Source organism: Nilaparvata lugens, chromosome 10, assembly GCF_014356525.2.
Source record: "Nilaparvata lugens isolate BPH chromosome 10, ASM1435652v1, whole genome shotgun sequence".
In the NCBI taxonomy this organism is placed as follows: domain Eukaryota; kingdom Metazoa; phylum Arthropoda; class Insecta; order Hemiptera; family Delphacidae; genus Nilaparvata; species Nilaparvata lugens.
In genome coordinates, this window is record NC_052513.1 from 42897443 (window position 1) to 42920291 (window position 22849).

The 22849-nt window shown below is 36.1% G+C and overlaps 2 protein-coding genes across 2 annotated transcripts in view; one reads left to right on the forward strand and one right to left on the reverse strand.

Annotated features, from left to right (window-relative positions):
• LOC111050580 overlaps positions 1-22849 on the reverse strand; it is a 553956-nt gene that overhangs the window by 381841 nt on the left and 149266 nt on the right.
• LOC111050578 (leucine-rich repeats and immunoglobulin-like domains protein 2) overlaps positions 10979-22849 on the forward strand; it is a 132925-nt gene continuing 121054 nt past the window's right edge. The window contains exon 1 of the mRNA XM_039436900.1: positions 10979-11554. The gene's annotated coding sequence lies outside the window, so the exon portion shown is untranslated. The remainder of the gene's footprint in view (positions 11555-22849) is intronic.

Below are 22849 nucleotides of genomic sequence, written 5' to 3' on the forward strand. Positions count from 1 at the left end.
AATAAACGATATGTGGATCGGAGGTCTGTTACATTGTGAATTGAAAAAACTTCATCAAGATTAGAATAAGAACTAGAGAAGGATAGCGCTATCTTCTTTGTCGAATAATAGACAAGGATGGCAATACCAATGCTAATCAAATACTGCCATTATAACGTGGACCCAACTGTAGAGAGAACAAACGGAAGGTTTGATGGGATAAGAGAATGAGAGAGTGAGTTGCTAGAGTAGAATAATAAAGTGAGACGGTAGAGTGGATAGTAGATTAGAAGAAGGCTGCCACCCAACACTATACAGTCGTAAAAGACAATTATTATTATTGTGCGGGCGAAGCCCGTATTACAGCCGGAGCGCGAAGCGCAGAGGCTGCTTTCCAACCCTATATAGTCATATAAGGCGATTGGGCGGGTGTAGCCCGCCTCCCAGCCGGAGCGCGAAGAGCGGAGGCTGCCACCCAACACTATACAGTCGTAAAAGACAATTTTGCGGGCGAAGCCCGTATTACAGCCGGAGCGCGAAGCGCAGATGCTGCTTTCCAACCCTATATAGTCATACCACCCTATGCTAAACCACCCTATTGGGGGTGCAGGGTGCGAAGCCCCCTACCGAGCGCGAAGCGCGAGTGATAGAGTAAGACGGTAGAGTGGATAGTAGATTACAAGAAAGATGATAGAGTAGATGAGGAAGTGGAGAAAGATATTATGTATTATTCAATCATTAATAATGATAACTTTTCATGATTGAGATTAAATACTCTTCAATCCAATCTTATTTCTAGATTGTTGAAAAACGATTTGGCAACGTTGTGAGGCTAGGAAAGGATAGCGCTGTTTGCTTTGTCAAGTGATAGACAAGGGTAACAACACCAATGCTAATCAAATACTGTCATTATAGCGTGGACCTCTATATAGAGAGAACAAACATAAGGTTTGGTAGAGTGATGGTGAGAAGATGAGATGGTAGAGTGGGATGGTAGAGTGTTAATCAATGTTAACCAATGTTAATCGGATACTGCCATTATAACGTGGACCCAACTGTAGATAGAACAAAAACATAAGGTTTGATAGAGTGAGGGAGAGAGAGTGAGATTTGATTTGATTTGATTGAGTGCTTTATTTATGTAGATTACAATATATACACTGGCTTATACAATAGCTTACAATACAGCAAAATCATAGATAAATTTACAAAATATAAGCTAAGAAGATAATTATTCAGCTGTTTAAGAGATACAGAGTGAGATGGTAGAGTTGATGGTAGAGTGAGATGGTAGAGTGGAGTGTAGAGTAGCAGTAGTAGAATAGCCAAGACGTCTCATGGGATACGACCTCATCTATGTAATGTGCTTAAGTTTCTCTCGTTTGCATGGACTTAGCAAAGAAACGCCACCGATGCTATTTGCTGGCACGAACCTCGGTTGACTTGAGCAAGAAAACAATGGACGTGTTGGGAGGATTTCAGTTGCTCTAGATTCCAGTTCATCTGTACATCACGACACAACCAAAAGCAACGTTCAAACAAGAGTTGTTGCTTATCACAAATAAGGCTAGGAGCACAACAATCAGACACGTTTAGTCACAATACTTCACATAGTTGCTTATGAAGACATGTCTGATTGCAATGACTAACCAGTGTGAGTTGCGTCATAAGCAGCTATGTGAAGTATTGTGACTAAACGTGTCTGATCATGTCTTGTCTTGACTTACTGGTATGCGCCTACCCTGATAGTTTTTCTTCAGAAAGTTCACATGTTTGCTGTAGAAAACAAGTTAAAAATTGCAGTGCTTTATGGGAGATAGGCAACAAATCGCTGAGATTTGTTTAAATTTGACAAATCTGGTGTAAAAGTGGCTCAAGGTATTGGGCCCGTTCTGTGTTCATGGAATGTGGTAAATTGTCTGATTCACAATTCACCAGGTAAAAAGTTCCGCGTTCCATGGGAAGAGTATTGACAGATTCTGTACCAGAAACCAGTTCCAGTTCCAAAATCCTGCCCCACAGTCGAAGCGTGGTAAATTGCCCGACCTGCTACAGTTCCAACTATCTGAGCTCTCATTGGTCAATTATTGTAGTCTGCTTGCTTCTCTGCGCATGCGCTGATAGTTTGTTTACCATAGCATAGCCATAGAATACAAACCAACAATATGATGTTTGATAACCATTCATTAAATGAACTTTTCTTTCAGAAGGAAAGGATGAAGGGTTAGTAAGATGCTTTTTAAATTACAATATGTCGGTATTATCAGAATTCTTTCCGATAAGTTTGGATAGTAAAAGAAGGGCAAAAACGTTGATTCAAAAGTTGAATCTATATGTATTGAAATCTAGATGAAATGAATGTCACCCAACGTGTTGGGGTCATCTTTGTCGTTTATAGTGATGTTCATGTTACAACAGCTCCAGAGCGGTGAAAGTCACTTAAAAAAACAATACGAAATCAGACAAATAATTTCAAATATTTTTGAAATCTGAAGATATCAAATCTGATATTATCCTGCATTTCGATCTCTCTATTGATTGTATTCGTTCAAATCACGTAACGTTACTTATGAGTCAAACTATTGCAGTCTCTTAAGCCAGTTACACATACATCGTTTTTTGAAGGTACGATATTTTGCCGTCCTTCTAAATTCTATCAGATTTAACAGAACTTGACCAACATCTTCTGTTTGAAATCGTCTGCTTTTCTAATTCGAAATTCAAATTCAGATTTATTTCTTAAAACATACACAATTTTTTAATAATATAATATTGTTATAACATCTAAAAAAAAAAAATTAAACTATATAAAAATACTCCAAAAACTGCAGTATATTTTTATGTCCATCTATGTTTGAGGAGTAGCCTACAAGGTAGAACCTGTGTGTAGACCTAAAAGAATTCATAAGAATGGCAAAAAGTAGATGTGTTTGTAACTAGCCTTACTGTCAATTTCTGTGATCTATCACTATCTCAATTAATGCAATCTCTTCACTGCAAACTCAAGTAAAATTCCTAATATTATAACAGCCCCAGGGCAGTAAATATCTCTTCAACAAAAAGATATTGAATGGACCCTGGAAATACCAGACTCGTGTACTGACCCAGTTCATATTGGTTTGAATAAAACGTGTCTTCAATTCATGAATGAATATCGGGGAACCGAGCTTCGCTCTTTTTTTTATTTATTGGTAAACAGAACACAATAATTCTCTAAAATGATCGTGTTCATATTTCACAGCGGCTATATGTCATCTTATGAATTTCGGGGATGAGATATTTCGATTTTTCACATACTCACTCACTCACTCACTTTTTTACTATCCACAGCTGTTTCAGCCAAGGATGAATTATCCGTTTCGTGTCGTTCAACGAGTTTTTCCCAAGGATGAGACCTAGTGCAATCGAATCTTTATATCATAAACCTACTATGTTCCAAATTTCGTGAAAATCGTTAGAGCCGTTTTCGAGATCCGTTAAACATAAATAGTCAGATATAAAAATAACTAGATATAATAATAACCAGATATATTAATACAGAAATCGCTCGCTTAATATAATAGAATTGATATTATAATACAAATCGAAACAAAGAATGAAATCAAATTATGAGTTGAAAAATACGTACAATATTGTTTATGATATTCACAACACCTCCAGGGCAGTAGATATCAATCCAATGGAAATTCAAACGAACTCGAAAATCATCAACTCTGATATATTTTTCCAATTCATGAAATACTGCTTCATCAATGGACTTGTTTTCCCGGAAAATATTTTCATAACACTGTTCATTCTTCGGGAAATATCAACACCGATGTACTCCTCCAATATTGATGAAGATTCGCTTCATCGATGAATATATTTTTCTGGGAAATATTTTTCTAAACTCGTCAGTAGACGAGTTATGAATATCGAAATCACTGATGTACTTTTTCGAATTTTCAATTTATAAAGAAAAGCTTTATCGATGAATAATATCGAAATTACTGTTGTACCGTACTCACCCAATTTACAAAAAATAGCTCTGTCGATAAATGATGTCGAAAACACAGATGTACATTTCCAATTTACAAATAAAAACTTTATCGGTAAATAGTATCGAAAACACAGATGTTCTTTCCCAATTTACAAAAAAAAGCTTTATCGATGAATGTGTTTCGAATCATTTATCGAGAAATTTGTGTAAACCAAGCTTTGTCCAGGTAGGGGAGGCAGGGGAGGCTGATAACATGAGTGATGGCACACACGAGATACCTTTGTCAATATTGGCACACCCTGGCACATACTGGCACATACATGGCACACAAACATGCGATAGATAATTGGCCTGTTGTTTAATTAGTGAAGTGCAAAGCTCAAGGGAGGACCGGTCACATTGAAGGCTGTACGTCAGTACTCCTCTTCTCTCGCCAGGCCTCGCCTTGCCTCGCCTTGCCTCGCCGTGCCTCGCCGTGCCTCGCCGTGCCTCACCGTGCCTCGCCTCGCTCCACCTGGCTTTGTATCGCTGTCGGCCCGTGTAACCATCTAGACAGCCTTAATAATAAATACAAATATCCGAATCTGGTTGGCTTGCCAGCTATTACGCCCCCAACTGTTTCGAGTCTGTAGCACTGAAGTTGTGAATTCGAATTGATTACTTTAATTGTCCTGCTTCTCCTGAATGTTTAATTGGTTTTAAACAACAAACACTCTAATTTAATCCATCTGTGAGTTTGTTTTGTTTTTCAGAAAGTGGATTCCCTGTTATTAAATTTCCACCCACTATTGTTGAACCATCAATATCAAATAGCGCCATATGAAAGAATAAGCGCTGGACATAATCTGGACTACACGATTTGGAGGACTCTCAATAGAATGAGAACCGGAGTACCCAGATGTAAGACCAATATGTTGAAATGGGGAATACTTCCTGGCGGGAACGCTCTATATGAGTGTGGAGTGAGACAGGATCCGGAGCATATAGTGGTCTGCGGGATACTTCAAGTGACATGCACTCCTCATGATTTGATAACAGCCAATGACAAAGCCGTAAAGGTGGCTACACACTGGAAATCCAGTTTATAGACTGGTTTATAAATTTTTCTACTCACTTTATTGATATTGTTAATGCTTTGTTAAATTTATGTTATGGTTTGAACAATAAGTGGTCTGACCTGGACACGGAAACGAACGAACGAACCCACTATTGTTAAACTCTTGTTTTCTCTGGCCTCCTTAGTTTAATCAATGAAATTAACGTTTTGGTAGAGAGTTAGTGGGAAGGATATTTTTAATATTATTTCCGAAGAATGGACATTGATATGTCCAAAGCTCACCCAATTTATGTAGATGCATAACAAAATAATTATCTATAGTTATTGTATTACAAATTGCTTTTCCTACAGTTACGTTGAAAAGTGGCCATTGCTGCACTGATTACAGAACGCAAAGAATCACTTTTCCGCTCTAGTGCGGGAAAAATTTTTCTGCACTCCAGATTTGCAACATGGCAACGCAAAATACTTAGTAGGTTATATGGAGCAACAGTGCAGCAAAATCAAAATGAAGTTGGTAACAGTGACTGGGCTGCTATAGTGAGCAGACGTGCAACGAAGCACAACGCGCTAATTATTACATTATATATTATAACCAAGGACAACGAGGACTTTAGGATTTTAGGATTAAGGTTTTTATCAATAATAAAATTACACAGAAAAACATTTGATGGATTTCAGGCAATTTTACCCATAATTTCCCACTTTTCATATTCAATGGTAACTGTAGGAAAAACTTAATGTGAAATTCGTGCGCAAAGTTCCTCTGCTGCACTCAAGAAACCATTCCGCCCTCGCCTACGGCTCGGGCGTAAACGTTTCTTTCGGTGCAGCAAACTGACACTTTGCGCACTAGTTGCACAAATAACTATTTTCATATCATATACAGTTCAATAATTATTTACTTAGTCTATATTATGTAAATTCATCTATAATTTTGCTGTATTGTAAGCTATTGTATATAAGTGTATAAGCCAGTATATATTGTAATCTACATAAATAAAGTACTCAACCGATCAATCAATCAACCTCGCATTTCCACCACAGGTGACAACCTGTTATCTATTGTGGGACCCACGTTATAATCCCAGTCGAGAAAGATCGCCAACGCTGTTCTTCTATCTTTCTCCACATCTATTATAACCTGGACCTCACTAAAATTAAAATACTAGAGTGCAGAGATGTTGGGTATTACGCGATTGATCGAATTTGCTAACAGCATTTGAAGATTATGGTGAGAACTCAATTTATATAGCACACATGCTGCAGAAAGAATTTTCAAATTCCTGTGACTAGCCCTGAAGCATTCCACGTTTGAATATAGGAAACCTAGATTATTAGATTCAGATTCAGATTCAGATTCAGATTCAGATTCAGATTCAGATTCAGATTCCTTTATTCATGTGTTTAACAAAACATAATTCAACTTATGTTCTAGCGTTAAAAATAAATACCAGTAGCGGTAAAATGACATGGTGAATCATATTAAACTGATGAGTTCTACAATAATATTGAGCAAGAATAATGATGAAAAATGCAAAAGTTAAGGTACTACTGTAATGTTTTCACATGAAACGGTGAAGTTTGGACCTTAAGAAGTCCATTCTCAGAGAGGGTATCAAGGATACCCTCCCCTTCAGCACTTAACCGTGAAAAAAGAGAGTTCCAGGAATGAGATTAGCCATTACAATGTTGTAGAAATAATAATAAGGGTGTCTGCACACAGGGAGCGGTCAGGCGTTCTGAGTAAATTAAATGATAATTAAAATAATTTCTTAAATAATAATCTCTTGGAAACTGGAACCAATTATTGAATTGGCACGATTGATATTGAAGTTTCAAATACTAAATCTGATACTAGCTTATCTCTTTTCTGTATAGGGCTACTTTTATAGAAATAGAAATAAAAAGAAAAATCTTAGTACCCTTTTTGAAATATTTAATTAATCACAACATGTTTCGTACATTGATGCCATTTTCAAGTGATATCATTAAATATTTCTAAAAGGGTACCAAGATTTTTATTTTTCTTTCTATTTTTGATACTAGCTCCATGCCTCAAAGTATCCTTAAACTTTCCATTAAACACTTTGTCTGATAGTATCTTCAAACTCTTCATCAAATTGTCTTTTTTTCTTTAGGCCTACTCTTGAATATAAATAAAAATAAGGTACTTGAAAAAACTAAAAACTACTTCAAAGTACTGGGGTATTTTACAAAAGGGTACTCAGATTTCTATTTATATTCATCTCCATCAAACTCTTGGTCTTAAAATATCTTAAGGCTTTTCATCAATTCGGTTCTATTGAGAAATTATAATAATTGAATGAAAAAGACTAAGAAATAGTCAAATCATCAATTTATTGATAATTAGAAAGACCGGTTTCGGTTATTACACCATTGTCAATCTCTGATAAAGAGATTATCAGGTTTATCAGAGATTGACAATGGTGTAATAACCGAAACCGGTCTTTCTAATTGTCAATAAATCAGTGGTTTTTTGACAATTTCTTAGTCTTTTTCATTCAATATGAATAATTACCACAATATCAACTTCTCAACTACACAAAAAGTGAAAAAAAAATTATAATAATTGTACGCTTCTATTCTAACATCACCAATCTGAATATATACATTCTAATCTATAAATAGTAGAAATCATTTTATTATTCATTTATACTAATCTGTATAAAGAACGTGAAACGCAGAACTCTGAACGTTGACCGTTCTATGTGTACACAGACATTCAACCTCACGATAAGATTATGAGATAGATAGATAGATAGATAAATAGATATATTTATTGATAATTATTACTAGGCTGTTGCCTATGGTAACATTTACAAAAATTTACAATAAAATTAACCCTCCGTCGGGCGCAGCCGGCCTCAGAGGCCAACCAACAATATAATTTCCCTCTTCACTCGATACAGTCGGCCGAGCACGTCACCACTCCATTTTTTCGTCTGAATCTATCAACCTCACAACATGCTAGCCTCAGTCAGTCGCCAACTTTTGCATAGTTCGTGTTATTTCAACATGGCTTCACAGGCCACATGCGCCTGATTATGTCATAAACACAAGATGCTGGCCAATGTTTATTTTTTTATGTCGAATGTTGAATGTAGTGCATCAATGCACAAGTGATCTCGATTGGAAATCAACTTGAACCTCAGAAAAGGAGAATATATCTAAAAACTTGGTCTCATCAGCTTGTGATGGAACAATTAGCCCGGCGAGGTCCCAATACAAGTGGAATGCCAATTCAACTGCAAACTCGCTGGAAAAGGTTTTTGCCCAATGAACTTGGAATATTAAATGACCAATAATATCTCCCAAAAGAAGAAAGTGTGGAGTATGTGTGAATGAAACAGGATTCAGGATAATGACAAATTAGAATAAATGACAGATTGGGATGACAAATTAGGCTACTGTGCCAAACCTGTTTGACTGCAGCTAATTTGGGAGCCTCAACATCACAATGACTAATTATTGAAGATCAGTTCCAATAATTTCAACAAATAGCCTAAATTGCTAAAAAGAAATAATATTTTCTTTTACAATTGATAATTTTCATTTTTAAGTTTAAACATACTAGTAGTGTTCAAAAAATCATTTTTTTGTAATATGTTTGGTATAATTACTTAGAGTAGATCCTACCAATCATTACCCTATTAGCATTTTGAATTATAATTGATCTTGTGTGAAGTGGTGGTTAGAATATGAAGGTGGCCTCTCAGGCAGGGTGAGCCCGATTTCGGTTCGGCCATAGGTGCGCCTGACGGAGGGTTGAATCAAACTCAAGAGATAAATAATAATTATTTAACAGTTCTGCATTAGTATTGATCAGTTACAAATATCGAAGAAAATAATATAGTATATATTAAGCTATCAACATTATACTAGATCACATTAGCAATACTGGAGGAAAGAAAAGTTGTTAATGAGGTGGGTTATGAGGAGGTTAATGATTGTGATGAGGTAGGAGAGAGCGAGGAATTACATAGTGTAAAAATTGCAATGAAGTACAATAGTTTGAAAAAAATTGTTAATGAGGTAGGTTATGAGGAGGTTAATGATTGTGATGAGGTAGGAGAGAGCGAGGAATTATATAGTGTGAAAATTGCAATAAAGTACAATAGTTTGAAAAAAATTGTTAATGAGGTAGGTTATGAGGAGGTTAATGATTGTGATGAGGTAGGAGAGAGCGAGGAATTATATAGTGTAAAAATTGAAATGAAGTAGAATCATTGGAAGCGGAGATTGGCGAAATTAAAAAAAAAACAATAGTGACAATAATAGATGGGAATACGAAGAAAATATACCAATCTAAGAAGATGAGGAAGAAAATAATAATGAAGACAAGAAAGAGCGGTATTACGGTACAGAAAAGAAAGTAGGAATAATTATTAGTTTTCTGTTAGGAAGGAAGGATGAGTATAGGCAACACCTGATACATCAACACAGGAAACTGCACCATCATAAACGTGACTAAAGCTCCAGCACCCAGTTAATACTAGCAAGTTCACAACCAACCAATTCAAACAGAATTCAAACCTAGATATTTCATTAGAATTGTTCCCATTCCGCATACTCAGTTGGTCGCAAAATGTGATTTCATCTTGAAATTAATTAGAAAGTTTGCATAGTTTGAGTATTTAATCAGTACTCCACCGTACAGCAAATTTAATCAGAAGAAACAAGTTTTCTCAGTCTGGCTTACTCCCTCCAACTCAATGGTCTACGATTTCCATCACGTAAAAGTCATAAAAATTTTATAACACGCTACACGGCGTCGAAGGGAAATTTGAACGGCAGAAGGTAGATTTTATGGCTGTAGGTTGGCAACCCCGGCCAGCGAGGGAATTAGCGAACTTGCTTGCAGTGATATCGGGCTAGTGATAGGGACAACACGTTGTCTTTTTCGTACCCCACACCAGTTTGACGGGGAAATTTGGTCAAAAACACAGTTGAACGCGTTCATGATTTTCCATTAGTATTTCAGGAAAGTTTGTGACCCCAGCCTGAGAGTTGAATCCTTGTAGAATAGGACTGATTTCATCCTAGTTCAGTGAGGAGGTGTTGAAGGAATCATTTATTAGATTCTTTATTATTGAGCTGGTGATACAATATCCCCAACAATATTATAAGTGAATGCATCCGATGAGGAATATCTATTGAAGATCGCTTGTAGAGAATCTCTTCCACAGAACTACAACGTTTTTCAACAATAGTCTTATTTGACGAATAACTTTCTGAATCGGGGAGGTATTTAGGAATAGTTTTCGGAGCTTGTATAATTGTGTTTCATGTGAGGAAGTCGTTTGGGATATTTCAAATAGGCCCACGTGAATTCAAGGATCATTCCAGCAATAACGATCAATTGAGTGACAGTTATTTACTGATTATCTGACAAAGACAACTTTGCAATAGCTGAGGAAAGTTCATTTATCAGAAGAAGAGAAAGGATTTACTCTAGTTTCAGATGTAAGTATATAATATTATTCAACTAAAATCTACCTTCAAATTGGTAACAATGCTAATATTGTTGATTCACTACTCTAAGAAACAGTTTTCCATTTTATGGAATATAAACAGTTTTTCAGCTACTGTAATATAAACAGTTTTACAGCTTCTGTAATATAGACAGTTTTCCATCTTATGGAATATGAACAGTTTTTCAACTACTGGAATATAAACAGTTTATCAACTACTGGAATATAAACAGTTCACAGCAAATTTAATCAGAAGAAACAAGTTTTCTCAGTCTGGCTTACTCCCTCCAACTCAATGGTCTACGATTTCCATCACGTAAAAGTCATAAAATTTATAACACGCTACACGGCGTCGAAGGGAAATTTGAACGGCAGAAGGTAGATTTTATGGCTGTAGGTTGGCAACCCCGGCCAGCGAGGGAATTAGCGAACTTGCTTGCAGTGATATCGGGCTAGTGATAGGGACAACACGTTGTCTTTTTCGTACCCCACACCAGTTTGACGGGGAAATTTGGTCAAAAACACAGTTGAACGCGTTCATGATTTTCCATTAGTATTTCAGGAAAGTTTGTGACCCCAGCCTGAGAGTTGAATCCTTGTAGAATAGGACTGATTTCATCCTAGTTCAGTGAGGAGGTGTTGAAGGAATCATTTATTAGATTCTTTATTATTGAGCTGGTGATACAATATCCCCAACAATATTATAAGTGAATGCATCCGATGAGGAATATCTATTGAAGATCGCTTGTAGAGAATCTCTTCCACAGAACTACAACGTTTTTCAACAATAGTCTTATTTGACGAATAACTTTCTGAATCGGGGAGGTATTTAGGAATAGTTTTCGGAGCTTGTATAATTGTGTTCCATGTGAGGAAGTCGTTTGGGATATTTCAAATAGGCCCACGTGGATTCAAGGATCATTCCAGCAATAACGATCAATTGAGTGACAGTTATTTACTGATTATCTGACAAAGACAACTTTGCAATAGCTGAGGAAAGTTCATTTATCAGAAGAAGAGAAAGGATTTACTCTAGTTTCAGATGTAAGTATATAATATTATTCAACTAAAATCTACCTTCAAATTGGTAACAATGCTAATATTGTTGATTCACTACTCTAAGAAGCCGTTTTCCAGCTTCTGGAATATAAACAGTTTTCCATTTTATGGAATATAAACAGTTTTTCAGCTACTGTAATATAAACAGTTTTACAGCTTCTGTAATATAGACAGTTTTCCATCTTATGGAATATGAACAGTTTTTCAACTACTGGAATATAAACAGTTTATCAACTACTGGAATATAAACAGTTTCACAGCTACTGTAATATGAACAGTTTTCCACAGCTTCTTGGATCATGATCTCAAACTCACTTACTTTTTTCCAGACTTTTCTACTATTCATTTCTCAAGTTCTGAATCAATAGAGAAGATTCTAGAACAATAGATTATCACATTCTGAGACTCCGTTCTGTGTTTTATCTCTTATAGAATAATGGCGAATTTTTCTGCCTTCAAGTTCAAAAGTTCCCTATCTCAACGTATTGGGAGAAATGAATATTGCTTAGTTGTGGAATTCATCTAATTTTGTGTATCTTCAACCAGATTTCATCTAATTAATAGACAGCTTGTTGTATTTGAATTTATGAATGATTCCAATGAATGGATATAATATTCTAAGTTCACTTCCTTTATTTTTTTCAAGTTGAATATCTGTAATTCGGTCCTCAAATTCCAAGAAGAAAACTTTGAATGTTACAAGAAGCAGGCTGTGATTTTTTTGTCATCTGCAGCTTCAATATAATGAAGATTTGAAGAAAGAAATTCATGGAAGATTTAGAATTAATTACATTCTGCAGTCTATGGATCAAAGGATATTAATTTATTTATTTACAATGCAAATGACACTAATGTAATAACATTGAAAGATGAAATAATAAGGTAGTCCTTGTGCTATTTTTGTTCCAAATTTTTAAGTGACAAGTCCAAGATAAGGTTAGAATTTCACGTGAAATTAAAAACTAAACTGATCTGTTGTGATTTGGATAATGCCTAAGAAGGATAGAGCTATCTGCTCCATTTAATGATAGATAAGGATAACAACACCAATGCTGATCAAATACTGCCATTATAATGTGAGCCTCCCTGGGAAGATGATACAAGGGTGATACGAAGATGATACAAGGATGATACAAATTTTTGTCGTATGAATGAATATCTTGTTAACTAGTAGTTCTGTGAACAGTGTTCCTCGCGCTCCGTAAGTTACATTGACCTGTTGTTATGTTTTCTCAAAAAAGTATAAATAATTTATCAATTTAAAATGTCGAGGAAAAATCCTAAATCAATATAGAGCTTTCTGTCCTATCGTACCGTGACGTGTCGTCCCGGAATGTGAGTGTGAGCGCTGTTATCAGGTCTGGCTGCAACTGTCTACAACGTTGATGGAAACATACATTTTCAAGAAATTCGATGTTTTTGAACGGGTAGTATTATAGAATAATCAACTGTCTACTAACGTTGATGGAAAGATACATTTTCAAGATGTTCGATGTTTTTGAACGGGTAGTATTATAGTCCACTAGACAGCTGATTTATGATGAATAATTCTATAGTCTGATTTTTACGGTAATATTGGCGTATAAAGGAAGCTCCTTTTTCCTTTTATATTATCCTTGAAATGCAAAATTTCCAAAAACCTTGTATATACGTCGACGCGGAATTTAAAAAGGAACATACCTGTCAAATTTCATGAGAATCTATTACCGCGTTTCGTCGTAAATGCGCAACATAGAAACATATAAACATTTAAACATTAAGAGAAATGCCAAACCGTCGACTTGAATCTTAGACCTCACTTCGCTCGGTCAACTAATTATACTTCTACATTGAACCGATCTGGCGACATTGCGGAGTTGGGGAAGGATAGCGCTATCTGATTTGTCGAATGATAGACAAGGATAGCATCACCAATATTGATCGAATACTGCCATTATAACGTGGACCTCACTACAGATTAGTACGTATTTCCAGTGCTGACTCTATTGAATATTGTATGCATCACATGTTATGTAGCTTGGAGCAGACAGCTTGGTGGTAAATTGGAGTGACACAATGATTTGATGTAGACTGCCAAACACCAATCACTGGCACTTTATATCGTGACAAGCACTTGCCGAGCTATGCTGAGCCCTGTGATAATTCACTAGATGAGACTAGAGACGACTTGAAGGCTGTCTCAAATGAGGTCCACGTTATAATGGCAGTATCTGATTAACATTGGTGTTGCAATCCTTGTGTATCTTCTATCTATATATACTAGTAGTTCTGCGAGCAGTAGACCTCGCTCATGAATACAACTTTCAAATTAATGAGAAGGGCCATTTATCTTCTATATATATATAAGCGAAATGGCACTCACTCACTGACTGACTGACTGACTGACTCACTCACTCACTCACTCACTCACTCACTCACTCACTCACTCGCATAACTAAAAATCTACCGGACCAAAAACGTTCAAATTTGGTAGGTATGTTCAGTTGGCCCTTTAGAGGCGCACTAAGAAATCTTTTGGCAATATTTTAACTCTAAGGGTTGTTTTTAAGGGTTTAAAGTTCGTCTTTTAGCATGTATATTCTTCTTCTCCCAATCTCTTAATTATAATCGAAATTTCCATATCATATGTTACTATAGAACTATAATCTAGATAGAGTACCTCTTCGAAACAGTTGTTAACTGGCAACTAAATTAATAATTTTGTCAGGTTGGCATTAAGTTGAGTTGACTATATTAGGTTGGCACCAAGTTGAAGATCTAAATGCATTTATCGCGGAAAAATTGATTGGGCACTGCTACTTCAATCCTGGCAATATTATATTACTAGCCGTCAGGCTCGCTTCGCTCGCCATATCCGTTTAGCCAGACGTTTAGTCTGGACCCCCGACTGGATTGCTCTAACATATGATAAAAATGCTCAAATGAAAAATGCAGGCGAGCGAAGCGAGCCTGCTGATCTCATTCTCGGACGATCCAGTCGGGGGTCCAGGGGGCGGAGCCCCCTGGCTAGACGGATATGGCGAGCGAAGCGAGCCTGACGGCTAGTGAAAGTATATTGTGAAGATTAAGCAATGCCATCTTTTATTTTCTCCATTGAAAATGCTAGTGACAATCTTTCCAGGGACATCGGACTTATAAACCTCTTTCGAGGAAGTACCTTCACATCGTCCCCACATTTACAATATTAACCTATATTACAACTTGTTTAATAATTAATTATAAGATATTGGTCAACCGACGGAAAAATGGAATATGCAGTAGGCAATTTAGACGATGAATCGTCTCACAGACGATAGTGAGACAGAGAATGATTCTAAATAAGATGGGTTTGTTGGTGTCAATGACAGGATGTTGCTAATGATGGTTTTAATGAAAAGTGGTTCTTATGTTATGGCTTATGCTATGCAGAATGTTAAATGCTCACAACTCGGTTTCCGATCTCATACTAAAAGGGAAAACAAAAGCTAATAGTTTTCCAGAAACTATTTGTCTATGAAACAGGGAAATTTCGTTTTTTAAAAAGTGAAAAAATTGTGCAGTCAAGTGAGACGTTTTCTACAAAACGTTGTTTGTTGTTTTTCTATTAGAATTGATAAATACAGCACAATTTAGAGCGGCACAAGTTCTATTATAAAAATGAGAGCCAATTTTTTTACTTATATTTATTTTGAACAAGATTTACTCTTATCATATTGTGAATACAATGATCTCTCATTTTGAAAAGAATAAAAATTCGGCGCTAGATACGAAAGAGTAACTTTCTGGAAGGAGGTTGGTCTGCGGTTTTTCAAATTACAAAAAAACTGTGGGTCTTATCAAAAAACGTTACACATACGTTTCTGCGCCTTGCTTCAAAGAACTTGTATACCAAATTTCATCCAAATCGGACAATAACTGCGTCTGTAACTGCGGTACAAAAAAACAGACAAAAGCCGATCGAGTCGAAACTAAGACCTCAGCTTCGCTTCGGTCAATAAAAGCGAAATGGCACTCATTCACTGACTGACTGACTCACTCACTCACTCGCAGAACAAAAATCTACCGGACAAAAAACGTTCAAATTTGGTAGGTATGTTCAGTTGGGCCTTTAGAGGCGCACTAAGAACGGACTTGAAAAAAAATTCCAAAGATACGCCCAAAATCTGCGTTTTTCCAGCGTTTGTTTAGCGTTTTCTCAGCTTTATCGAAAACAAATGATCAGAAAATGTTCAAATCTAGTACAGAAGCTCAGCTAGGTTGTAATAATGTTGTGTTAGAAGGAATTTGCAATAACGTCAAAGATACGCCCAAAATTAGCGTTTTTACAGCGTTTTTCTCCTTTTCTCAGATTTATCGAGAACAAATGAACAGAAATTGTTCAAATTTACTACAGAAGCTCAGCTAGGGTGGAATGATGTGTTAGAAGGAATTTGAAAAAAATAACGTAAAAGATACGCCACAATTCTGCGTTTTTCCAGCGTTTTCTCACCTTTTTCTATAATTGATGGGAATATATTCAAAAATTCAGTACACAGGTTTAGCTGAGGTGGGAAAATTTTAAAGGCTAGACTGGAGAACAATAATTCTCATAATATCCTAACGAAGTTTTCCACCATTCACTAAATAATTGAGATTAATCGGTGATTGAATCGAGCGAGGAAGTACTTTGACTTTCTGGTGGAATGAAGCATGCTCAAATGAAAAATGCAGGCGAGCGAAGCGATCCCGCTGTTCTCATTTTTGGACGATATAGTCGGGGGTCCAGGGGGCGGAGCCGTCATATAGATTGATTGATTGATTGGGTACTTTATTTATGTAGATTACAATATATACTGTCTTATACACTTATATACAATAGCTTACAATACAGCAAAATTATAGATGAATTTACATGATATAGACTAAGAAAATAATATGATCTGTATAAACTGTCTATGAACTGTATATGATATGAAAAAGCAATTTGTAATATAATAACTATAGATAATAATTATATTGTTATGCATCTACATAAATTGGCGGAGCTTTGGACATATCAATGTCAATTCTTCGGAAAGAATATTAAAAATATCCTCCCCACTAACTCTCTACCATATAGACGGATAAGGCGAGCGAAGCGAGCCTGACGGCTAGTTATATGATAGAACAGATGGCACTATCCTTTTCTAGGTCCACATCGTTGTCAGATCGTTATTCAGCAATGTCAAAATATGATCAAGTGATAGAGTTAACACTGGAAGTACGTGCTGTTTATACAGTAGGCTACTATAGTGGGGTCCACCTTATAATGGCAGTATTCGATTAACATTGGTGTTGCTATTTTTGTCTATCATTCGATAAAACAGATGGCACTATCCTTTTCCAGGTCTACAACGTTGCCTGATTGTTTTTCAACATCGTAGAAATGTAATTGATTAACAATCGAAGCTATAGTAAGGTTCGCGTTTTAATGGCAGTGGAGGATGATACGAAAACAGCGTCGCTAATTCTCAGCGATTGATTATTTTAGAGTATGAACAGTCAATATTACATCAATAAACCTGTATCAGCTACTGTCTATAGAAGGCATTGACAAGACAGAGGATCGGCAACGTTGATCTCCTATCTTTCTCCACTGCCATTATAACGTGCACCTCACTATAGCCTTGAACTCGAACTCAACCGCCTCAAAACTTCCCTTCTATTCAATGCTAATTCTCAAAACTCTCCCAAAACCGTCCCTTCTATAACTAGTCTGTGATAATCATTTTATATTATTTATTATATATTTATATAGTATATTATTAATATACTATATAGTCTATAAATAAATGAAATGAAATGAATGGAATGAATATTATATTCTGTGAATTGGTACTTGTTGGATAACAAATTGATCAACACATTTGTAATCTAGTTCGGAATTCAGCTAGTAGATGGAAGCACGTGTTGTGTAATATTTTAGACTCCGCCTATTCTCGTTTCTGATTGGTCGACAGTTTGAATGCATTCAACTTTCTGCCAATAGCCTAGGTGGTAGCACTGACCGGATGGTAAATCTACTGTGGTGCGTTTTTTAACGGCTTCACACATGTAGAGTGAATCTTGTACTGAGTCAATGGTGTAGCGGCTATAAATTTTGCAATGGCGTGTGAGGACGCTGAGTGAACACCAGACTGATTGACTCACTACAAGACTCAATACAATTGTCGGAATCGCGGGAGGCCTAAACGCTCGCTCACCCTTGATTCCTCTAATGACAAATTGTATAATGATGAAAATTTTTATAAGCAGTGTAGCGATCGCTAAACACTGAAGACGGATACCTTAAAATTATTACCTGTGAAGAATGAGCATACAAAATCATACAGGTCGAGCAAAAATCCCGATGTAGATAATTTACGGGACTGCGTCTCTAATAAGTTCTGAAGGATTAAAATACGGTATTTGAACCAAATATCGTTCAGAATATACTTCGAGAACAGAGTCTTGTCGGGTTTTAAGCTCTATTGTAGGAATTTATATGATCTATGGCTGCCACTGCTGTACAATTGATGTGTTCGCTCCTAAGTCGAGGTAGGTAACAGATAAAAGCTGATATATGAGCAGGTAAGGACAAAGAATAAATATCTCGATCTGACCCCACTCGCTACATCCACTTAGACCTGTTCCAATATCCAGCTCAATTCAATTATTCCAATGATCGTATTCGATCGGTTCTTGATGATATAGAACGTATCAGACACAATAATTGACAGGCTTAAGAAATAATCGAACTCAGAAAGCGAATTAACAAAACTGAAATATATTACAATAAAATATGTAATCATACAGTGCAGGTTCAGAATTTGATTTACAGGTTGATAATAATTTAGTATTAACAGAACAGTTAAAAATTTTCTTGTGCTTGCATGATACCATGCGTGATTCGACAGAATTTTACAATTGATAAAATCTAACAGTTTGAAAAAATAGAGAAAAATGAATTATAGAAAATATTTTTAAAATGTTCGGGGTCGTGGTTCAGGCAGCGGAGGATAGTTAATCAACTACAAATTCTTATAAATTTAATATGAATAAATCCTAGACTCTTAAATGCTAAAGCGCTTGTCGGCGTGGCCAATAATTTAACGAAGAAAAATTTATGTTTTTCTTCACTGAAATATTTTCGAAGCGTAGATTGGGGCCCCTTTTAAAACTTATAACTCATGTGAATTTCCTTGGCGGTCGTGGTTTTCTTCTTTAGATCAAAAATCGTTTGATCGGCGGCAATCCAGGCTTTGGTTTCAGCACGTGGGAAATTTTAATTTAAATCTCTCCTTTACCGAATTAATTAAGGGATAGTTTACTTTAAGCTTTTAAATTTATCGATTGATGAAAACAGAAATTTATAAATAACAAATAGATTGGCCCAAAATATCGGCTCACAAATAGAACATTTAAAAATCGAACAAGAAATTTTACAAATAGGTCTTTGGTAACTATGAAAGAGATCTACACGGTAAGGATTTCAAAAGGGAAGTGCTCTTCTTTTCTCTAAGCTTTTAGGCTAGACCTTGCTTCTCGGAATCTCAATGTAATAATTTGCATAAAAATTTGCCATTGGTAGAACGCTTGTGACGTAAACATGACGTCAGTGGCAAGTAGTAGAATACAATTCCTTTAATTACAATAATAATTTAATTTAGGTAATCCTTAAAACTGCTTAATCTTATAGACATAGTTTCTCTCATACAATGTACACGTGCTAGTGTAACTGATAAGGCAGGGTTGGTGTCTGATAATAGATTAACATGTGTTGCTTTCAAACGATCACTGTCTTGGTGCTATTTCTATGCACTGTGATTGGTTTAGACCTACCAAAGAGATTTAATTACCATGTGGTTCAGTTGAATTAAATTATTAATAAATTAATATTCTTGTACAATTTTTATTAGGTTTGAGATTATTATAATTAATTTCTGCCATTTTATCGATAATAGAATTTCATGCTATGACCTATTTAGTTACAATAAGACCTAACGCATAATACAATTTCTTAAATAATAAATAATTTCAACAATAATACATACATTTTATTTTTTATTTTGAAATTCTTGATCCTTTATTGATAGTTTTATAATTTTTAGGAATGATATTTTACCTTGCATGAGAACCGGTATGATATTTGACAATGCTTTGAATCAGTCAGCTGCGTTCGAACTGTTTTTAAAAACATCTGATCGATAGTAAACAAGTGTAACCTCAAAATCGGTGAGCGATTCATAAATAATTTGTGCTTTATTTGCAAAATAATTATAATTTTATTGAATAATTTTCCTAGAAAAATATTCAGTACAGAACGGTACTCTTATCTAATATACAGTTATTGATAAGTAAGCTTTATCGCTCGGTCGCTAACTATTCTTTTAGCAAATTCTTTCATTTTAAAAGGTAATCACAATTTTTCTCTCTTCTCATGAGATCTATTTGAAAAATTCATCACACAAAAGCCCCCAGGATATTTTAAATAGGTAATTGGGAGACGAGTCGAAACAATGACTATTTGAAAAATCCGATATTGTGATGAATACACTATTTCATCTCCTTACTTTTACGAAAACTCAACACTTAACACTAAAAACAATATATCGTGCACTTTTGGCTACGAAAAATAAATAATTGATTGTTCCTTTCATTGGATACAATCGAAATACAATAATTAATGAGGTCTCTTTGGATCCTTCATTAAAACAACTCCACAACTTCCATTCACGGGTGGCTTATGAGCAGACCCATAACTATAACAAATATACAAAATTTCACATATTACTTCTTAAGATTTGAATAGTATTTGCAACAAATATAGACTTTCATCATTTTTTCATATTTATTAAAGGTTTCGACTCTTTGGTTTGGCTTTTACCTAAATTGAGTGAGAATGTGATTTTACTTCGGTGACTTGACAATCGTCTACCGTTTGACTCGAGCAATTCCTTATTTGCGCTTAGTACGTTGCGTACAAACAGGGTTACACTTGAAATGGCTTTCTCGATTTTTATCAATGTTGGTTACAAATATTAAGTCCTTAAGATTATATTTATCAATTTGAATTTCAATTCATGATCTTTTGATGCAACAGTAATAAATTTCACATTTGAAGGTAAGAATTTCATTTTCTTTGGAGTTTTTTAGCAATACATTTATATGACATAGAACATGCGCATTTCGTGCAAATTAACATAAATATATATTTTTGGTTGCGTTTTTTACTTATAATTTCACATTAAATAATAGATTATAACATTTAACAACGATATTGCTTTGATTCATAATGATTTATTCTGTGATTTCGCACACATTGGCTGGGATGACGAAGAAAATTATCGAACAGGCTTTGGTTCTGAATAGATTTCTTGATCGATTCTGTATTTCGAGGTTATATTTACGCATTTTTTCAAATAAACTTTGTTTATTTTCTTTCTTCCTATTCACTACTAACTTCATGTTATTTCTAATTTATAATTATTTTCTGTGGATAATACAATTTTTGTTTTTGTTTTCCAGTTGGGCGGATATAACCAGGCGATTGTTTCTGTGATGCTTGTAGCATGAGGCGGATGGCTTGATTAGGTTGGTAAATTTTTAAGGTTGTTTCGTAGTTTTTAATTTCTTCTGTTATTAAAGTTGATTTCGATTTTCTTCATTTGAAGTGAATTAATAATATTTCCTTATTGGCTGAGATGCGGCGAAGTTTAGGCTATGTTGATTAGGCTGCAGTAGAAAGATGCCAGTATGCAAGGATATGATTTGATGGGTAGGCTGTGACTATGAAGAAGTTTGATAGTTGATATAATTCACAACGTAGCTTCCAGTTGATTAAAAGATTATTTATTTCCTCAAGCCCCCATCTAAATTTGATTTCGGTATTTGTTTCAATTTTCCATTCCAATTTGCAACTATCCGTTTTATCAAACTTGGTTTAAAACGAATGTGCCGACGAAGTAGGTAGATCTCTTCAGCCAATGTTGTCCTTCTTTGTTGACCGGTGACATGTAGTTTGCTGTTCTTAAACCTGACATGCCGGTGGTGTCTGTGTGTCTTTCCAAATGACATTTTCCTTTTTTGCATGCCGGTGTACAGTCTACTTGATTTTAACCGGACATGACTGCGGTGTAGATGAATTCTATCAATGCTTCTTCTTTTCCGTTGAACTGCTATTTTGCTTGTATGTTGTTTTGATTTGTAGGTTTTCAGTTTTGGTTGTGATTCTGATTTGTTGTATGTTTCCATTTCATTTCTATTGTTTATTGGACTATCTTCATGAATGCTGGGTTCATATGTTGCAGGCGCTGTCCTCGGTGGATGGATGGTGATGTGGGCGGTCGGCGGTCCGGGCTGCTCTTCTACTCGGCGGGCAGCGTCCTTGGACTCCTGGTATCCGGCGCGCGGTGGTACGGGCTGTCCCTCTACCTGATGGATGTCATCCTCAGCTTGGCGGGCGATGTCGTCCGGCTCCTCTTGGCATTCTGCGGGCGGTGATACGGGCTGTCCCTCTATGCCATGGATGACGTCCTCGGCTTGGCTGGTGATGTCGTCAGGTCCCTCTCGGCGTTCGGCGGCGTGCGGTGCAACTTCAATCCTGACATTCTCGGTAGGTTGGTCTCCCATACATGTGTCACGTTCGCTTGCTTGTTTGACTTTCTCCCCGAGTGTGTCTGCCTTCGCATGCATGGGCTCAGTCTCTGGTCCAATATTGATTTTTATTGTCTGATGATCCTTCTCGATTTGCCGTGTTACCATCCTGCTTTCCTCTGCTGCTTCCTTCAACCTTTGTTCCTGTTTTTCGAAACCTTGTTCACTTGCTATCCGCATCTGTCGGACTTCTTCAATTATTTCTTCATTTGCTTGTGTGTTTCCTTCATATGAATTTTTTACTACTTCCAGGATGATGTTTGCCCAATATAGCGGGATGAGTGTGTGGTCTTCGGTCAGCGGTGGGGATTCTGTAGTGTGAAGTACAGACATCTGGACCTCTGGGACGGCGGTGCATGGGCGTTTCTCCTGCGCGACATCTTCCGTCCTTGAAGTCGCCGATGTGGGTTCCAGGATGCGGTGTGGTTCTTCCATAATTTATCGGATGATATAAAGATGCAAGTGTGTTGAAACGACCGCAAATATGTGAGGTTATGTGAAACGATTATAAGTGAATGATCAAAATTGAAATAGTGTGAAAACTTCGTTCAATGAAGAAATACAGAAGTGTGATTCAATAATATGTTCAGTGATGAAGTGAATCAAATTAGCAATATCGTTGACATAAAACGAAAATGACATAAAGGA